Genomic DNA, 16,912 nt, shown 5'->3' on the forward strand with positions numbered 1-16,912 from the left:
CCCAGTATACAGTCCAGACAGCCAAGTATAAACACACACACACAGCACAAAGCTCGTTCGTTCGTTCGTTCGTTCGTTCGTTCGCTCTCTCTCTCTCTCTCTCGCTCTCTCTCTCATACGCGCGCGTGCGCACTAACACACACACAAGCACCACGCAGACTCTCTTTCTAATTCGCATAGCAATATCCGTGATATTGCTAGACAGCCCGCTCCCGTCCCAAATTAAACCCGTTACCGACCGCTCCCGCGATTTATTCGGAAATTTATTCCCGCGGCTGTCCCCGCGCCAGATTTCTGCGGCGCGGGAATAAATTTCCGAATAAATCGCGGGAGCAGAACTCTAGCACGGAGCTCCATAAACAAACAGCACGCGTCGCGTTTTTAACGTGACTTTGCACGCGATAAGAGAATATATCCAGATAACCTGATACAGTACACGCGGTTACAAGTAACAAATCACAACTAAATACATTTGCAAGCTAGAGTCAACGAGGCAACAACTTTAACCGCACGTACTTACACTTGAGAAATGGAAGAAACCCATCCTGACGTCCATCAGTTACTCTTTACTGATCCTTCCTTTAACAAACTCAGATGAAGTATTCTTTGTAGCATGTAGCTTCCAGAAGTTTCCAACTGCTTGGCTATAATGCTGATGTTTCATCTTTGGGTAGAGACTCAATATAATGTCCATCTGCAGTGTTACTTCAATCGACCGGCATGTTTGTGTGCGTGTGTTTGTGGGTGTGCGTGTGTTTGTGGGTGTGTGTGTGTGTCTGGGTTTCTGCGTCAGAGGGCGGGGCCTCAGGTTTGAAATCTCCCGGGTTTGCGCGTGCACGTGAATAACTTGGTTTCGTTCGTACGTCATGGCGAAACACCTAATGAGTCGGTATCAAGGCGACTCGTTCGAAGCACTATGAGTCGACTCTTTTATAGATGAATCAACCGTTTTAAACACTGTATTCTTACAGATTTAAGCCTTAGCTGGATACTTCACTTCACTTAGAGCTGTGTTACACACTACATGGAGGGGAATTTTCAAAAACCCATAATATGGGCTCTTTAAAGAAACGGGATATTAACATAATATAAAGTGCTATAAAGACCCCATTTCAAATAAGTAGAAAAAGACAATGGTCAGTTCTTATACATGACATACCATACTATATATGTACTTCACATGAAACCTTTTTACTGCAGCATTTTGGAGAAACGAGGTATTAAGCCAATATAAAGTGCTATAAAGACCCTATTTCAAATAAGTAGAAAAAAACAATGGTCAGTTCTTATACAGGACATACCATACTATATGTGTACTTCACATGAAACCTTTTTACTGCAGCATTTTGGAGAAACGGGGTATTAACATAATATAAAGTGCTATAAAGACCCCATTTCAAATAAGTAGAAAAAAACAATGGTCAGTTCTTATACAGGACATCCCATACTATATGTGCACTTCACATAAAACATTTTTACTGCAGCGTTTTTGGGAAACAGGGTATTAACGTATGATAAAGTGCTATAAAGAGCCCATTTCTAATAAGTAAAAAAAAACAATGGTCAGTTCTTATACAGGACATCCCATACTAAATGTGAATTTCACATTAAATCTTTTTTACTGCAGCATTTTGTAGTATTAGGTTACTAATATAATTCAAAATGTTATAAAGACCCCATATCAAATAAGTAGAAAAAAACAATGGTCAGTTCTTATACAGGACGTCCCATACTATATCTGTACTTCACATGAAACCTTTTTACTGCAGCATTTTGGAGAAAGGGGGTATTAACATAATATAAAGTGCTATAAAGACCCCATTTCAAATAAGCAGAAAAAGACAATGGTCAGTTCTTATACATGACATCCCATACTACATATGTACTTCACATGAAACCTTTTTACTGCAGCATTTTGAAGAAACGGGGTATTAAGCTAATATCAAGTGCTTTAAAGACCCCTTTTCAAATAAGTAGAAAAAAACAATGGTCAGTTCTTATACAGGACATCCCATACTATATGTGGTCTTCACATGAAACCTTTTTACTGCAGCATTTTAAAGAAACTGGGTATTAACGTATTTTATAGTGCTATTAAGAGCCCATTTCCAATAAGTAAAAAAAAACAATGGTCAGTTCTTAAACAGGACGTCCCATACTATATGTGGTCTTCACATGAAACCTTTTTACTGCAGCATTTTAAAGAAACTGGGTATTAACGTATTTTATAGTGCTATTAAGAGCCCATTTCCAATAAGTAGAAAAAAAAAATGGTAAGTGCTTAAACAGCACGTCCCATACTATGTGCACTTGACATGAAACCTTTTTACTGCAGCGTTTTGGAGAAATTGGGTATTAAAATATTATAAAGTGCTATAAAGACTGCATTTCAAATAATTAGAAAAAAAAACAGTGGTCAGTTCTTATTCAGGACATGCCATACTATGTGTGTACTTGACCTGAAACCTTTTTACTCCAGTGTTTTGGAAAAATTAGGTATTAACATATTATAAAGTGTTATAAAGACCCCAATTCAAATAAGTTGAAAAAAACAATGTCAGTTCTTATACATGACATCCCATACTATATCTGTACTTCACATGGAACCTTTTTACTGAACAATTGGGTATTATTATAATTCAAAATGTTATAAAGACCCCATTTCCAAAAAGTATAAAAAAAACAATGATTAGTTATTGTACAGGACTTCACATACTAAATGTGTACTTCACATAAAAACCTTATTACAGCAGGGTTTTTGAGAAATGAGGTTTAACATAATTTAAAGTGTTTCAAAGACCCAATTTCTTGTAAGTAGAAGAAAACAATGGTCAGCTCTTATGCAGGACATCCTATATTATAAGCGTACTTCACATGAACACTTGTTACATCAGTTTTTTGGAGAATTGGGACATTATTACTTTTCAGATTGATATAAACACCCAATTTCTAATAAGTACATAAAATCATCAGCTCTTGTACATATGAAGACTTCTTACTGCAGCAAGTTCTATAATGACCCAATTTCTACTAAGTAGAAGAAAACATTGATCAGTCGTACAGGACATGCAATGCTATATGCATATCTCAGACGAAGACTTGTTACTGCATCGTTTTGGAGAATTGGGACATTGTTACCTTTTAGATTGCTACAAACACCTCATTTCTAATAAGTAGAAAAAAGAACAGTCATTTCTTTTACAGGACATCACATACTATATGCATACCTCATAGGAAGACTTGTTACTGCAGTGATCTGGATTAATGGGGCGTTACTACTCTTCAGATGACTATAAAGTGTCCATTTCGAATGAGTAGAATAAAATAATGGTCAGTTTTGATACAGGACGAATGTGTCAAGGACAGACAGCACAACACAGTTTTCCACAACTCCAAATGTGTCAGGGATACACAAAATTGCAGTTTCCTTCCTGCTGAGGAACTATATTTATTATATAGTTAATGATGACTGCCGTCGCGTCATCCAGGTGGATGCTGCACACTGGTGGTGGATGAGGAGATCCCCCCCACTATGTAAAGCGCTTTGAGTGCCCAGAAAAGCGCTATATAAATGTAAGGAATTATTATTATTATTATTATTGACCTCCATAGTAATTGTTTTTTTTTTTTTCTAAAGTGGAAGTCAATGGTTACCAGTTTTCAAGTTCATTCTAAATATCTTTTGTGTTCAACCAAAAGAAGGAACTAATAAATGTTTGTAACCATTTGATTGCCAGTGCATAGTGCGTTCATTTTCACTTTTGGGTAAACTATCTCTATGAAATTAACCAAACATATTTGTTTTGTCTTTGTCTTTGTACCCTACATTTGGAGCAGCACCACTCATCATCCCCAATAATATCATTTTGTTATAATGGTACAATAATAGCTTGAGACAGTTGGGATGATGCCATCAACCTAACTGACCACTGAATTGTCCATTGAAGAACTGACCGTTTTTTTTTTTTTTTACTTATTAGAAATGGGGTCTTGATAGCCATCTAAAAGGTAATTATGTCCCTTTTCTCTAAAACGCTGCCGTAAGAAGTCTTCATATGAGGTACGCCTTTAGTATGGGACGTCCTTTTTAAGAACAGACCATTGTTTTCTTCTACCTATTAGACATTGGGTCTTTATGACACTTTGAATGTTATTATTCCTCCATTTCTCCAAAATGCTGCAGTGACAAGGTTTCATGTAAAGTATGCATATATTATGGAATTTCATGAATGTGAACTGCCCATTGTTTTCTTCTACTTATTAGACATTGGGTATTTAAAGCACTTTATATAATGTTTATGCCCAAATTCTCCAAAACACTGCAGTAACAAGTCTTCATCTGATAAATACATGTAGTATGGGATGTCCTGTACAAGAACTGACCGTTGATTTTTTCTACTTATTAGAAATTAGGTCTTTTTAGTACTTTAAGTTGATACCTATTTCACCAAAATGCCGCAGTAGGATGGTTTCATGTAAATTATGCATACAGTGAGGGACGTCCTGTACAAAAACATAAAGCACTTTATATTATGTTAATGCCCCAATTCTCCAAAAAGTGGCAGTAAGAAGGTTTCATATTAGGTATGCATACAGTATGGGATGTCCTCTACGAGTATTCAGCAATAGGAAGAGCTGAGCATTGTTATTTTTTTTCTACTTTTTAGAAAGGGGGTCTTTAAAGCAATTTATAAGTTTAATACCCAATTTCTGGTGCAGTAATAAGTTTTCACATGAAGTATGCATAAAGTATAGGACATCCTGTATGACAACTGACTATTGTTTTTTCTACTTATTAGTAATGAGGTCTTTATAGTACTTCATATTATGTTAGTGCCCCATTTCTCTAAAAAGTAGTAGTAAGAAGGCTTTATATGATGTATGCAAATTTTATGAGATGTCCTCTACAAAAACTGACTATTTTTGTATTCTACTTCTAAAAAATGGGGTCTTTAAAACACTTGAATTTTGTTATTTCCCAATTTCTCCAAAATTATTTGGTGAGAAGTCTTCACATGAAGTATGTGTATAGTATAGGATGCCCTGTATAAAAACTGGCAATTGTTTTCTTCAACTTATTAGAAATGGGGTCTTTATAGCACTTTGTAATATGTTAATATCCCATTTCTCAAAAATGCTGCAGTAAGAATGATCCATGTGAAGTACGCATATAGTATGGGATGTCCTATATAAGAACTGACCAATGTTTTTTTCTACTTATTTGACATGCGGTCTTTGTAGCACTTTATAATAGGTTAATACCCCATTTCTTCAAAATGCTGCAATAAAAAGGTTTCATGTGAAGTACACACATAACATGGGATGTCCTATATATGAACTGACCATTGTTTTTTCTACTTATTTGAAATGGGGTCTTTATAGCACTTTGTAATATGTTAATACCCTGTTTCTCCAAAACACTGAAGTAAAAAGGCTTTATGTGAAGTACACATATAGTATGGAATGTCCTGTATAAGAACTGACTATTGTTGTCTTCTACTTATTTAAACTGTGGTCTTTATAGCACTTTATAATGGGCTAATACCCCACTTCTCGAAAATGCTGCAGTAAAAAGGTTTCATGTGAAGTACATATATAGTTACATATATAGTATTGGATGTCCTGTGTAAGAATCAACCATTATTTTTTTCTACTTATTTAAAATGCGGTCTTTATAGTACTTTATATTATGTTAATACCCCGTTTCTTTAAAATGCTGCAGTAAAAAGATTGTATGTGAAGTACACACATAGTATGGGATGTCCTGTATGAGAACTGATAATTGTATTTTCTACTTGAAATGCGGTCTTTATAGCAATTTATATTAGATCTATACCCCATTTCCCCAATGCAGTGCAGTTAGAAGGTTTAGTGTGAAGTACACATATAGTATAGGATGTCCTGTATAAGAATTGACCATTGTTTTTTCTACTTATTTGAATAGAGGTTTTTATAGCACTTTATAATAGGTTAATACCCCCGTTTCTTTAAAATGCTGCAGTAAAAAGTTTTCATGTGAAGTACACACATAGATTAGGATGTCCTATATAAGAACTGGCCATTGTTTTTTTCTACTTATTTGAAATGGGGTGTTTATAATACTTTATATTATGTTAATAGCCAGTTTCTTTAAATTGCTGCAGTAAAAAGGATTCATGTGAAGTACATAAATAGTATGGGATGTCCTGTAAAAAAACTGACCATTGTTTTTTCTACTTATTTTTAATGAGGTTTTTATATCATTTTATATTATGTTAATACTCCATTTCTTTAAAATGCTGCAGTAAAAAGGTTCATGTGAAGTACACATGTACTATGAAATGTCCTGTACAAGAACTGACCAATGTTTTTTTCTACTTATTTAAAATGCTGTGTTTATATTATGTTAATACCCAATTTCTTTAAAATGCTGGAGTAAAAAGGTTTTATGTGAAGTAGATATATAGTATGGGATGTCCTGTATAAGAACTGACCATTGTTTTTTCTACTTATTTGAAATGGGGTTTTTATATCACTTTATATTAATATGTTAATACCCCGCTTCTCCCAAACAGTGCAGTAAGAAGTTTTCATGTGAAGTACACATATAGTATGGGATGTCCTGTATAACAACTGACAATTGTTTTTTTCTACTTATTTGAAATAGGGTCTTTATAGCACTTTATATTGGCTTAATACCTCGTTTCTCCAAAATGCTGCAGTAAAAAGTTTTCATGTGAAGTAACTATATAGTATGGGATGTCCTGTATAAGAACTGACCATTGTTTTTTTTTACTTCTTTAAAATGCAGTCTTTTTAGTACTTTATATTATGTTAATACCCCGTTTCTGTAAAATGCTGCAGTAAAAAGCTTTTATGTGAAGTACACACATTGATTAGGATGTCCTGTATAAGATTTGACCATTGTTTTTTTCTACTTATTTAAAATGCGGTCTTTTTAGTACTTTATACGTTTACATTTAGTCATTTAGCGGACGCTTTTATCCAAAGCGACTTACAAATGAGGACAAGGAAGCAATTTACACAACTGTTAGAGCAACAATGAATAAGTGCTGTAGGCAAGTTTCAGGTGTGTAAAGAGTGTGAGAAGCAAAACATTAGTATTTTTTTATAGTTAGTGGAGGAGTCAGAGAGGGAGTTGCATATTAGTAAGGAAAGGGGAGACTAAATTGTTATATTAAGTTATATTATATTATGCTAATACCCCATTTCTTTAAGATGCTGCAGTAAAAAGGTTTCATGTGAAGTAAATTTATAGTATGGCATGTACTGTATAAGAACTGGCCATTGTTTTTTTCTGCTTATTAGAATTGGACTCTTTATAGCACTTTACACTATGTTAATACCCTGTTTCTCCAAAACGCTGCAGTAAAAAGGTTTCATGTGAAGTGCACATATAATATGGGATGTCCTGTTTAAGAACTGACCATTGTTTTTTTCTACTTATTGGAAATGGGCTCTTTATAGCACTTTATAATATGTTAATATCCCGTTTCTCCAAAACGCTGCAGTAAAAAAGATTTCATGTGAAGTGTACATATAGTATGGGATGTCCTGTATAAGAACTGACCATTGTTTTTTTCTACTTATTAGAAATGGGGTTTTTATTTCACTTTATAATAGGTTAATACCCAGTTTCTCCAAAACGCTGCAGTAAAAAAGATTTCATGTGAAGTGCACATATAGTATAGGATGTCCTGTATAAGAACTGACCATTGTTTTTTTCTACTTATTAGAAATGGGCTCCTCATAGCACTTTATAATATATTATTACCCTGTTTCTTTAAAATGCTGCAGTAAAAAGGTTTCATGTGAAGACCACATATAGTATGGGATGTCCTGAATAAGAACTGACCATTGTTTTTTTCTACTTATTGGAAATGGGGTCTTTATAGCACTTTATATTATGTTAATACCCCCTTTCTCCAAAATGCTGCAGTAAAAAGGTTTCATGTGAAGTGCACATATAGTATAGGATGTCCTGTATAAGAACTGACCATTGTTTTTTTCTACTTATTAGAAATGGGCTCCTCATAGCACTTTATAATATATTATTACCCTGTTTCTTTAAAATGCTGCAGTAAAAAGGTTTCATGTGAAGACCACATATAGTATGGGATGTCCTGAATAAGAACTGACCATTGTTTTTTTCTACTTATTGGAAATGGGGTCTTTATAGTACTTTATATTATGTTAATACCCCATTTGTCCAAAACAATGCAGTAAGAAAGTTTCATGTCAAGTACATAGCATGGGATGTCCTATGTAAGAACTGACCATTGTTTTTTTCTACTTATTGGAAATGGGCTCTTTATAGCACTTTATCATATGTTAATACCCTGTTTCCCAAAAATGCTGCAGTAAAAATGTATCATGTGAAGTGCACATATAGTATGGGATGTCCTGTATAAGAACTGACCATTGTTTTTTTCTACTTATTAGAAATGGGGTTTTTATGTCACTTTATAATAGGTTAATACCCAGTTTCTCCAAAACGCTGCAGTAAAAAAGATTTCATGTGAAGTACACATATAGTATAGGATGTCCTGTATAAGAACTGACCATTGTTTTTTTCTACTTATTAGAAATGGGCTCCTCATAGCACTTTATAATATATTATTACCCTGTTTCTCCAAAACGCTGCAGTAAAAAGGTTTCATGTGAAGTGCACATAGTATGGAACGTCCTGTTTAAGAACTGACCATTGTTTTTTTCTACTTATTGGAAATGGGCTCTTTATAGCACTATAAAATATGTTAATACCCAGTTTCTTTAAAATGCTGCAGTAAAAAGGTTTCATGTGAAGTGCACATATAGTATGGGATGTCCTGTATAAGAACTGACCATTGTTTTTTTCTACTTGTTTGAAACGGGGTCTTTATAGCACTTGATATTAGCTTAATACCCCGTTTCTTAAAAATGCTGCAGTAAAAGTGTTTCATGTAAAGTACATATGTAGTATGGGATGTCATGTATAAGAACTGACCATTGTCTTTTTCTACTTATTTGAAATGGGGTCTTTATAGCACTTTATATTATGTTAATACCTCCTTTCTCCAAAATGCTGCAGTAATAAAGTTTCATGTGAAGTACAGATATAGTATGGGACGTCCTGTATAAGAACTGACCATTGTTTTTTTCTACTTATTTGATATGGGGTCTTTATAACATTTTGAATTACATTAGTAACCTAATACTACAAAATGCTGCAGTAAAAAAGATTTAATGTGAAATTCACATATAGTATGGGATGTCCTGTATAAGTACTGACCATTGTTTTTTTTTCTACTTTTCAGAAATGGGCTCTTTATAGCATTTTATAATATGTTAATACCCTGTTTCCCAAAAACGCTGCAGTAAAAATGTTTCATGTAAAGTGCACATATAGTATGGGATGTCCTGTATAAGAACTGACCATTGTTTGTTTCTACTTATTTGAAATGCGGTCTTTATAGCACTTTATATTATGTTAATACCCCCTTTCTCCAAAACGCTGCAGTAAATAGGTTTCATGTGAAGTACAGATATAGTATGGGATGACCTGTATAAGAACTGACCATTGTCTTTTTCTACTTATTTGAAATGCGGTCTTTATAACATTTTGAATTACATTAGTAACCTAATACTACAAAATGCTGCAGTAAAAAAGATTTAATGTGAAATTCACATATAGTATGGGATGTCCTGTATAAGAACTGACCATTGTTTTTTTTTTTCTACTTTTCAGAAATGGGCTCTTTATAGCATTTTATAATATGTTAATACCCTGTTTCCCAAAAACGCTGCAGTAAAAATGTTTCATGTAAAGTGCACATATAGTATGGGATGTCCTGTATAAGAACTGACCATTGTTTTTTTCTAATTATTTGAAATGCGGTCGTTATAGCACTTTATATTATGTTAATACCCTCTTTCTCCAAAACGCTGCAGTAAATAGGTTTCATGTGAAGTACAGATATAGTATGGGATGTCCTGTTTAAGAACTGACCATTGTCTTTTTCTACTTATTTGAAATGCGGTCTTTATAGCACTTTATATTATGTTAATACCCCCTTTCTCCAAAACGCTGCAGTAAATAGGTTTCATGTGAAGTACAGATATAGTATGGGATGTCCTGTATAAGAACTGACCATTGTCTTTTTCTACTTATTTGAAATGGGGTCTTTATAGCACTTTATATTATGTTATTACCCTCTTTCTCCAAAATGCTGCAGTAAAAAGGTTTCATGTGAAGTACACATATAGTATGAAATGTCCTGTATAAGAACAGATCATTGTTTTTTTCTACTTATTTAAAATGGGGTTTTTATAGTACTTTATATTATGTTAAATCCCCCGTTTCTTTAAAACGCTGCAGTAAAAATTTTTCATGTGAAGTAACCATATAGTATGGGATGTCCTGTATAAGAACTGACCATTGTTTCTTTCTACTTATTGGAAATTGGGTCTTTATAGTACTTTATATTATGTTAATACCCCATTTGTCCAAAACAGTGCAGTAAGAAAGTTTCATGTCAAGTACATAGCATGGGATTTCCTATGTAAGGACTGACCATTGTTTTTTTCTACTTATTGGAAATGGGCTCTTTATAGCACTTTATCATATGTTAATACCTTGTTTCCCAAAAATGCTGCAGTACAAATGTATCATGTGAAGTGCACATATAGTATGGGATGTCCTGTATAAGAACTGACCATTGTTTTTTTCTACTTATTTGAAATGGGGTCTTTATAGCACTTTATATTATGTTAATACCCCTTCTCCAAAATGCTGCAGTAAAAAGGTTTCATGTGAAGTACACATATAGTATGGCATGTCCTGTATAAGAACTGACCATTGTTTTTTTCTACTTATTTGAAATAGGGTCTTTATAGCACTTTATATTGGCTTAATACCCCGTTTCTCCAAAACGCTGCAGTAAAAAGGTTTCATGTGAAGTACATATATAGTATGGTATGTCATGTATAAGAACTGACCATTGTCTTTTTCTACTTATTTGAAATGGGGTCTTTAAAGCACTTTATATCATGTTAATACCCTCTTTCTCCAAAATGCTGCAGTAAAAAGGTTTCATGTGAAGTACACATATAGTATGGTATGTCCTGTATAAGAACTGACCATTGTTTTTTTTCTACTTATTTGAAATGCGGTCTTTATAGCACTTTATATTATGTTAATACCCCCTTTCTCCAAAACGCTGCAGTAAATAGGTTTCATGTGAAGTACAGATATAGTATGGGATGTCCTGTATAAGAACTGACCATTGTCTTTTTCTACTTATTTGAAATGCGGTCTTTATAGCACTTTATATTATGTTAATACCCCCTTTCTCCAAAACGCTGCAGTAAATAGGTTTCATGTGAAGTACAGATATAGTATGGTATGTCCTGTATAAGAACTGACTATTGTTTTTTCCTACTTATTTGAAATGCGGTCTTTATAGCACTTTATATTAGGTTATTACCCCAATTCTCCAAAACAGTGCAGTAAAAAGTTTTTATGTGAAGTACACATAAAGTATGGGATGTCCTGAATAAGAACTGACCATTGTTTTTTTCTACTTATTGGAAATGGGGTCTTTATAGTAATTTATATTATGTTAATACCCCATTTGTCCAAAACAGTGCAGTAAGAAAGTTTCATGTCAAGTACATAGCATGAGATGTCCTATGTAAGAACTGACCATTGTTTTTTTCTACTTATTGGAAATGGGCTCTTTATAGCACTTTATCATATGTTAATACCCTGTTTCCCGAAAATGCTGCAGTAAAAATGTATCATGTGAAGTGCACATATAGTATGGGATGTCCTGTATAAGAACTGACCATTGTTTTTTTCTACTTATTAGAAATGGGGTTTTTATGTCACTTTATAATAGGTTAATACCCAGTTTCTCCAAAACGCTGCAGTAAAAAAGATTTCATGTGAAGTACACATATAGTATAGGATGTCCTGTATAAGAACTGACCATTGTTTTTTTCTACTTATTAGAAATGGGCTCCTCATAGCACTTTATAATATATTATTACCCTGTTTCTCCAAAACGCTGCAGTAAAAAGGTTTCATGTGAAGTGCACATAGTATGGGACGTCCTGTTTAAGAACTGACCATTGTTTTTTTCTACTTATTGGAAATGGGCTCTTTATAGCACTATAAAATATGTTAATACCCCCTTTCTCCAAAATGCTGCAGTAAAAAGGTTTCATGTGAAGTACATATATAGTATGGTATGTCATGTATAAGAACTGACCATTGTCTTTTTCTACTTATTTGAAATGGGGTCTTTATAGTATTTTAAATTATGTTAATACCCCCTTTCTCCAAAATGCTGCAGTAAAAAGGTTTCATGTGAAGTACACATATAGTATGGTATGTCCTGTATTAGAACTGACCATTGTTTTTTTCTACTTATTTGAAATGCGGTCTTTATAGCACTTTATATTATGTTAATACCCCCTTTCTCCAAAGGGCTGCAGTATATAGGTTTCATGTGAAGTACAGATATAGTATGGGATGTCCTGTATAAGAACTGACCATTGTCTTTTTCTACTTATTTGAAATGGGGTCTTTATAGCACTTTATATTATGTTAATACCCCCTTTCTCGAAAATGCTGCAGTAAAAAGGTTTCATGTGAAGTACACATATAGTATAGTATGTCCTGTATAAGAACTGACTATTGTTTTTTTCTACTTATTTGAAATGCGGTCTTTATAGCACTTTATATCAGGTTATTACCCTGTTTCTCCAAAACAGTGCAGTAAAAAGTTTTTATGTGAAGTACACATATAGTATGGGATGTCCTGAATAAGAACTGACCATTGTTTCTTTCTACTTATTGGAAATGGGGTCTTTATAGTACTTTATATTATGTTAATACCCCATTTCTCCAAAACAGTGCAGTAAGAAAGTTTCATGTCAAGTACATAGTATGGGATGTCCTATGTAAGAACTGACCCTTGTCTTTTTCTACTTATTAAAAATGGGGTCTTTGTAACACTTTAAATCATATTAATATACAATTTCTCCAAAACAGTGCAGTAAGAAGGTTTAATGTGAAGTACACATATAGTACGGGATGTCCTGTATAAGAACTGACCATTGTTTATTTCTACTTATTTAAAACGGGGTCCTTATATTACTTTATACTATGTTAATTCCCCCGTGTCTTTAAAATGCTGCAGTAAAAAGCTTTCATGTGAAGTAAACACAGAGATAAGGGTGTCGTGTATAAGATCTGACCATTGTTTTTCTCTACTTATTTGAAAGGGGGACTTTATAGTACTTTTTTATATGTTAACACCTCGTTTCTCTAAAATGCTGCAGTAAAAAGGTTTCATGTGAAGTACATATATAGTATGAGATGTCCTGTATAAGAACCGACCATTGTTTTTTTCTACTTATTTGAAGTGGGGTTTTTATATCACTTTGTTGTGTTAATACCTCATTTCTCCAAAACAGTGCAGTAAGAAGGTTTCATGTAATGTACACACATAGTATGGGATGTCCTGTACTAGAACTGACCATTGTTTTTTTCTACTTATTTGAAATGAGGTCTTTGTAGCACTTTATATTATTTTAATACCCCATTTCTCCAAAATGCTGCAGTAAAAAAAGTTTTATGTGAAGTACAGATATAGTATGGATGTCCTGTATAGGAACTGACCATTGTTTTTTTTTCTACTTATTTGAAATGGGGTCTTTAGAACACTTTGAAATATATTATATACAATTTCTCTAAAACACTGCAGTAAAAAGGTTTTATGCGTAGTACACATATAGTATGGGATGTCCTGTATAAGAACTGACCATAGATTTTTTCTACCTATTTAAAATGTGGTCTTTATAGTATTTTATATTATGTTAATACCCCATATCTTTAAAATGCTGCAGTAAAAACGCTTCATATGAAGTACATATATAGTATGGTATGTCCTGTATAAGAACTGTCCATTGTTTTTTTCTACTTATTAGAAATGGGGTTTTTATATCACTTTATAATAGGTTAATACCCAGTTTCTCCAAAACGCTGCAGTAAAAAAGATTTCATGTGAAGTACACATATAGTATGGGATGTCCTGAATAAGAACTGACCATTGTTTCTTTCTACTTAATCGAAATGGGGTCTTTATAACACTTTAGATTATGTTAATGTCCCACTTCTCCAGATTGCTGGAGTAAGAAGTGTTTATATGTAGTATGCATATTGTATGTGATGTTCTGTACAGGAACTGATCATTGTTTTTTGTCTATTTATTGAAAATTGGGTCTTCATAACACTTTGAGTAATGTTAATGCCCAATTTCTCCAAAACGCTGCAGTAACAAGTCTTTATATGAGGTTTAGTATGGGATGTCCTGTATAAGATCTGACTATTGTTTTTTTTTTTCTACATCTTTTAAATGAGCATTTTTTTTTCCAAATTGCTGCAGTAAAAAGGATTCATATGTTGTATATATGCATATAGCATGGGACATCTAGTATCAGACCTGATCACTCTTTTATTTAACTTATTCCAAACAATGTATTTATAACACTTTAAAGACTTTATAGCTCATTAATAGCCCATTTCTCCAAAATGCTGCAGTAAGTTATTATGAGGTATGCATATAATATTGGATGTCCTGTCCATAGTTTTCTTCTGTTAACTTAAATGAGGTCTTTTACATGAGGTATGCATGTACATCCTGTATCAGAACCAAACTTTGTTTTTTTTCTACTTATTTCTTTTTAGCACTTTAAAGTGTGTTAATGGTACATTTCTCCAAAATGCTGCAGTAAAACAGGCTTCATATGATGTATGCTTAGTATTTGACTTCCTGCATCGATCTTATTGTTGTTCTATTCTACTTATAACAAATAATAAGGTCTTTACAGTCATCTAAAGTGTAATAATGCCCCATATCCCATATACTGAAAGAAGCATACATTTTTAAATCCCCTTTAAATAAAACCAACATCTATTTGTAACTTAACAATGCTATGTTGGACTACTTCATGATTATTTTCACTTTCTGAGGTTAGGCACGTTGTATAAAATTGCATTCAACCTTATTTGCAATGTACTGTAGTTGGCTAGGAGAAGTAGAAACGCATTCTGTGTATTTAGAAATCGTATATTTATTCTGTCCGTTTGATCTGCTATAAAATCATTTGAAGCAAAAAGATAAACTTGAGGAAATTAAAGGTAAGCCCAGAAACCAATTTCTTAAAATAAGAACAGTCAAAAAAGCTAATAAATTGTTTAATAAAGCATACGTTGGAGGAAAGGGGGATAAACTTAAATTTCGTTGTCATCTCTGTTCTGGGCGAAATGGGTGCTCTGTGGAGCGCTCTCTGTGTGGCTGCTGACATTACCGTAATGATAATAATACGCGCGCACCGAAATATAAAGCGCGGCTGGCTTGACTGTGTTTTTCCGAACCGCGGCTGGCTTGACCGCAGTTATAGAACATATCTTGCTGTCTGCAAAAGACAGTAATGTAGACGCACCGTATAACTCCCATAAGTGCATAATATTCGACACAACAGCACAAGCATCATTTTAACCTTTATAAACGAACGTTAATATTACTCTGTCAACAGTCTATTGTCTAAATTACCGCGCTAACAGAGCTAACGTCGCGTAAACAGAGAGCACCCGATTGCAAACTTCCCGATCCCGATCAAACTCCGCTACAAGTTTATAAACTGCATCTGGAACCCAATTAAGGTACAAAAATCTATTTAACAAAAATAGTGATGCAGTAAAATGTTTTTTTCGCTCAGCCGAGCCTTCTCTGACTGTATCTGTGGAGAAGATTGTGCCAGACACCTCCGCCCCGCCCTCCGACTGAGCGTCTCTCTCGCTCGCTCGCTCGCTCTCTCTCTCTCTCTCTCTCTCTCTCTCTCTCTCTCTCTCTCTCTCTCTCTCTCTCACTCACTCACTCACTCACGCGGGCATGCACTGTGGTCTCTTGAGGAAACGCTGCTTTTTGATATAGTGTTTTTCTTGCTCCCGAATACAAATATTTTTTCAAGTATTTGTTCGAAATAAGTATTCGTAAAAACACGCTATTCGTGCCTTTCCGAATACCGTATTCGGGTTCGGCTCCACCCTTAATATATATATATATATATATATATATATATATATATATATATATATATATATATATATATATATATATATATATATGAGCAATATCACACAAGTAGCAGTGCGATATGGCTGTATATCAGCACTGGTGGCTGATATTCAGCCATATCGCACTGCTACTCGTGTGATATTGCATTTATACAACAGTTTGATGGCATTATTGTGTCTATAAAAACAAAAGCAAACATGGAGAGTCTCAAAAACCCTTTTGTATGAGTAACTACTTCCACGTTGGATTCAAATCATAAGCTGACAGTTGAGCAAGCTGAGCAAGCATCTTTTAAACTTTAGATCTGTAGTGTCTGCTTTTTGCTGGTTGTATGTGGGCGGAGTAATACACAAAGGGTAAAGAGGCTGTACGGGTGCTTATATTACTTAAATATATCACTGCTATCAGCCAATCAGGTTCGAAAACCAGCTATATTTTAAAATCAATACAAAACTTTATAGGCAGCCAGTGTAAGGAGGATAAATTTGGGGTGATATGATCATATTTTCTAGACCTGGTAAGAACTCTGGCAGCTGCATTTTGTACTAGCTGAAGTTTGGTAATAGAGGATGCTGGGCAGCCAGCTTTTCAGTAATCCAGCCTAGAAGTCATAAAAGCATGGACTAGCTTTTCATCATCTGAGATGGATAGCATACTTCGTAGCTTAGCAATATTTCTCAGATGAAGGAAGGCAGTTTTTGTGACATGAGATATATGATTTTCAAAAGTTAAATTGCTGTCTAATATGACAGAGCAGAGTTTATTATCTATTTTGTATCTTTCTT

The 16,912-nt window shown here is 33.9% G+C and overlaps 1 protein-coding gene and 1 long non-coding RNA gene across 6 annotated transcripts in view; both read left to right on the top strand.

The window, feature by feature from the left end:
- The window catches only part of cd109 (CD109 molecule), a 153,144-nt gene that overhangs the window by 54,924 nt on the left and 81,308 nt on the right, over window positions 1-16,912 (top strand). The gene's annotated exons all lie outside the window — the stretch shown is intronic.
- Window positions 11,275-15,068, top strand: LOC147839494 (uncharacterized). The gene is made up of 3 exons (XR_015519172.1): window positions 11,275-11,376; window positions 12,225-12,791; window positions 12,931-15,068. It is a non-coding gene; the product is annotated as an uncharacterized LOC147839494 (long non-coding RNA).

The sequence above is a fragment of the Danio rerio genome, chromosome 20, assembly GCF_052040795.2.
Source record: "Danio rerio strain M-AB ecotype USA chromosome 20, GRCz13ab, whole genome shotgun sequence".
NCBI lineage: Eukaryota > Metazoa > Chordata > Actinopteri > Cypriniformes > Danionidae > Danio > Danio rerio.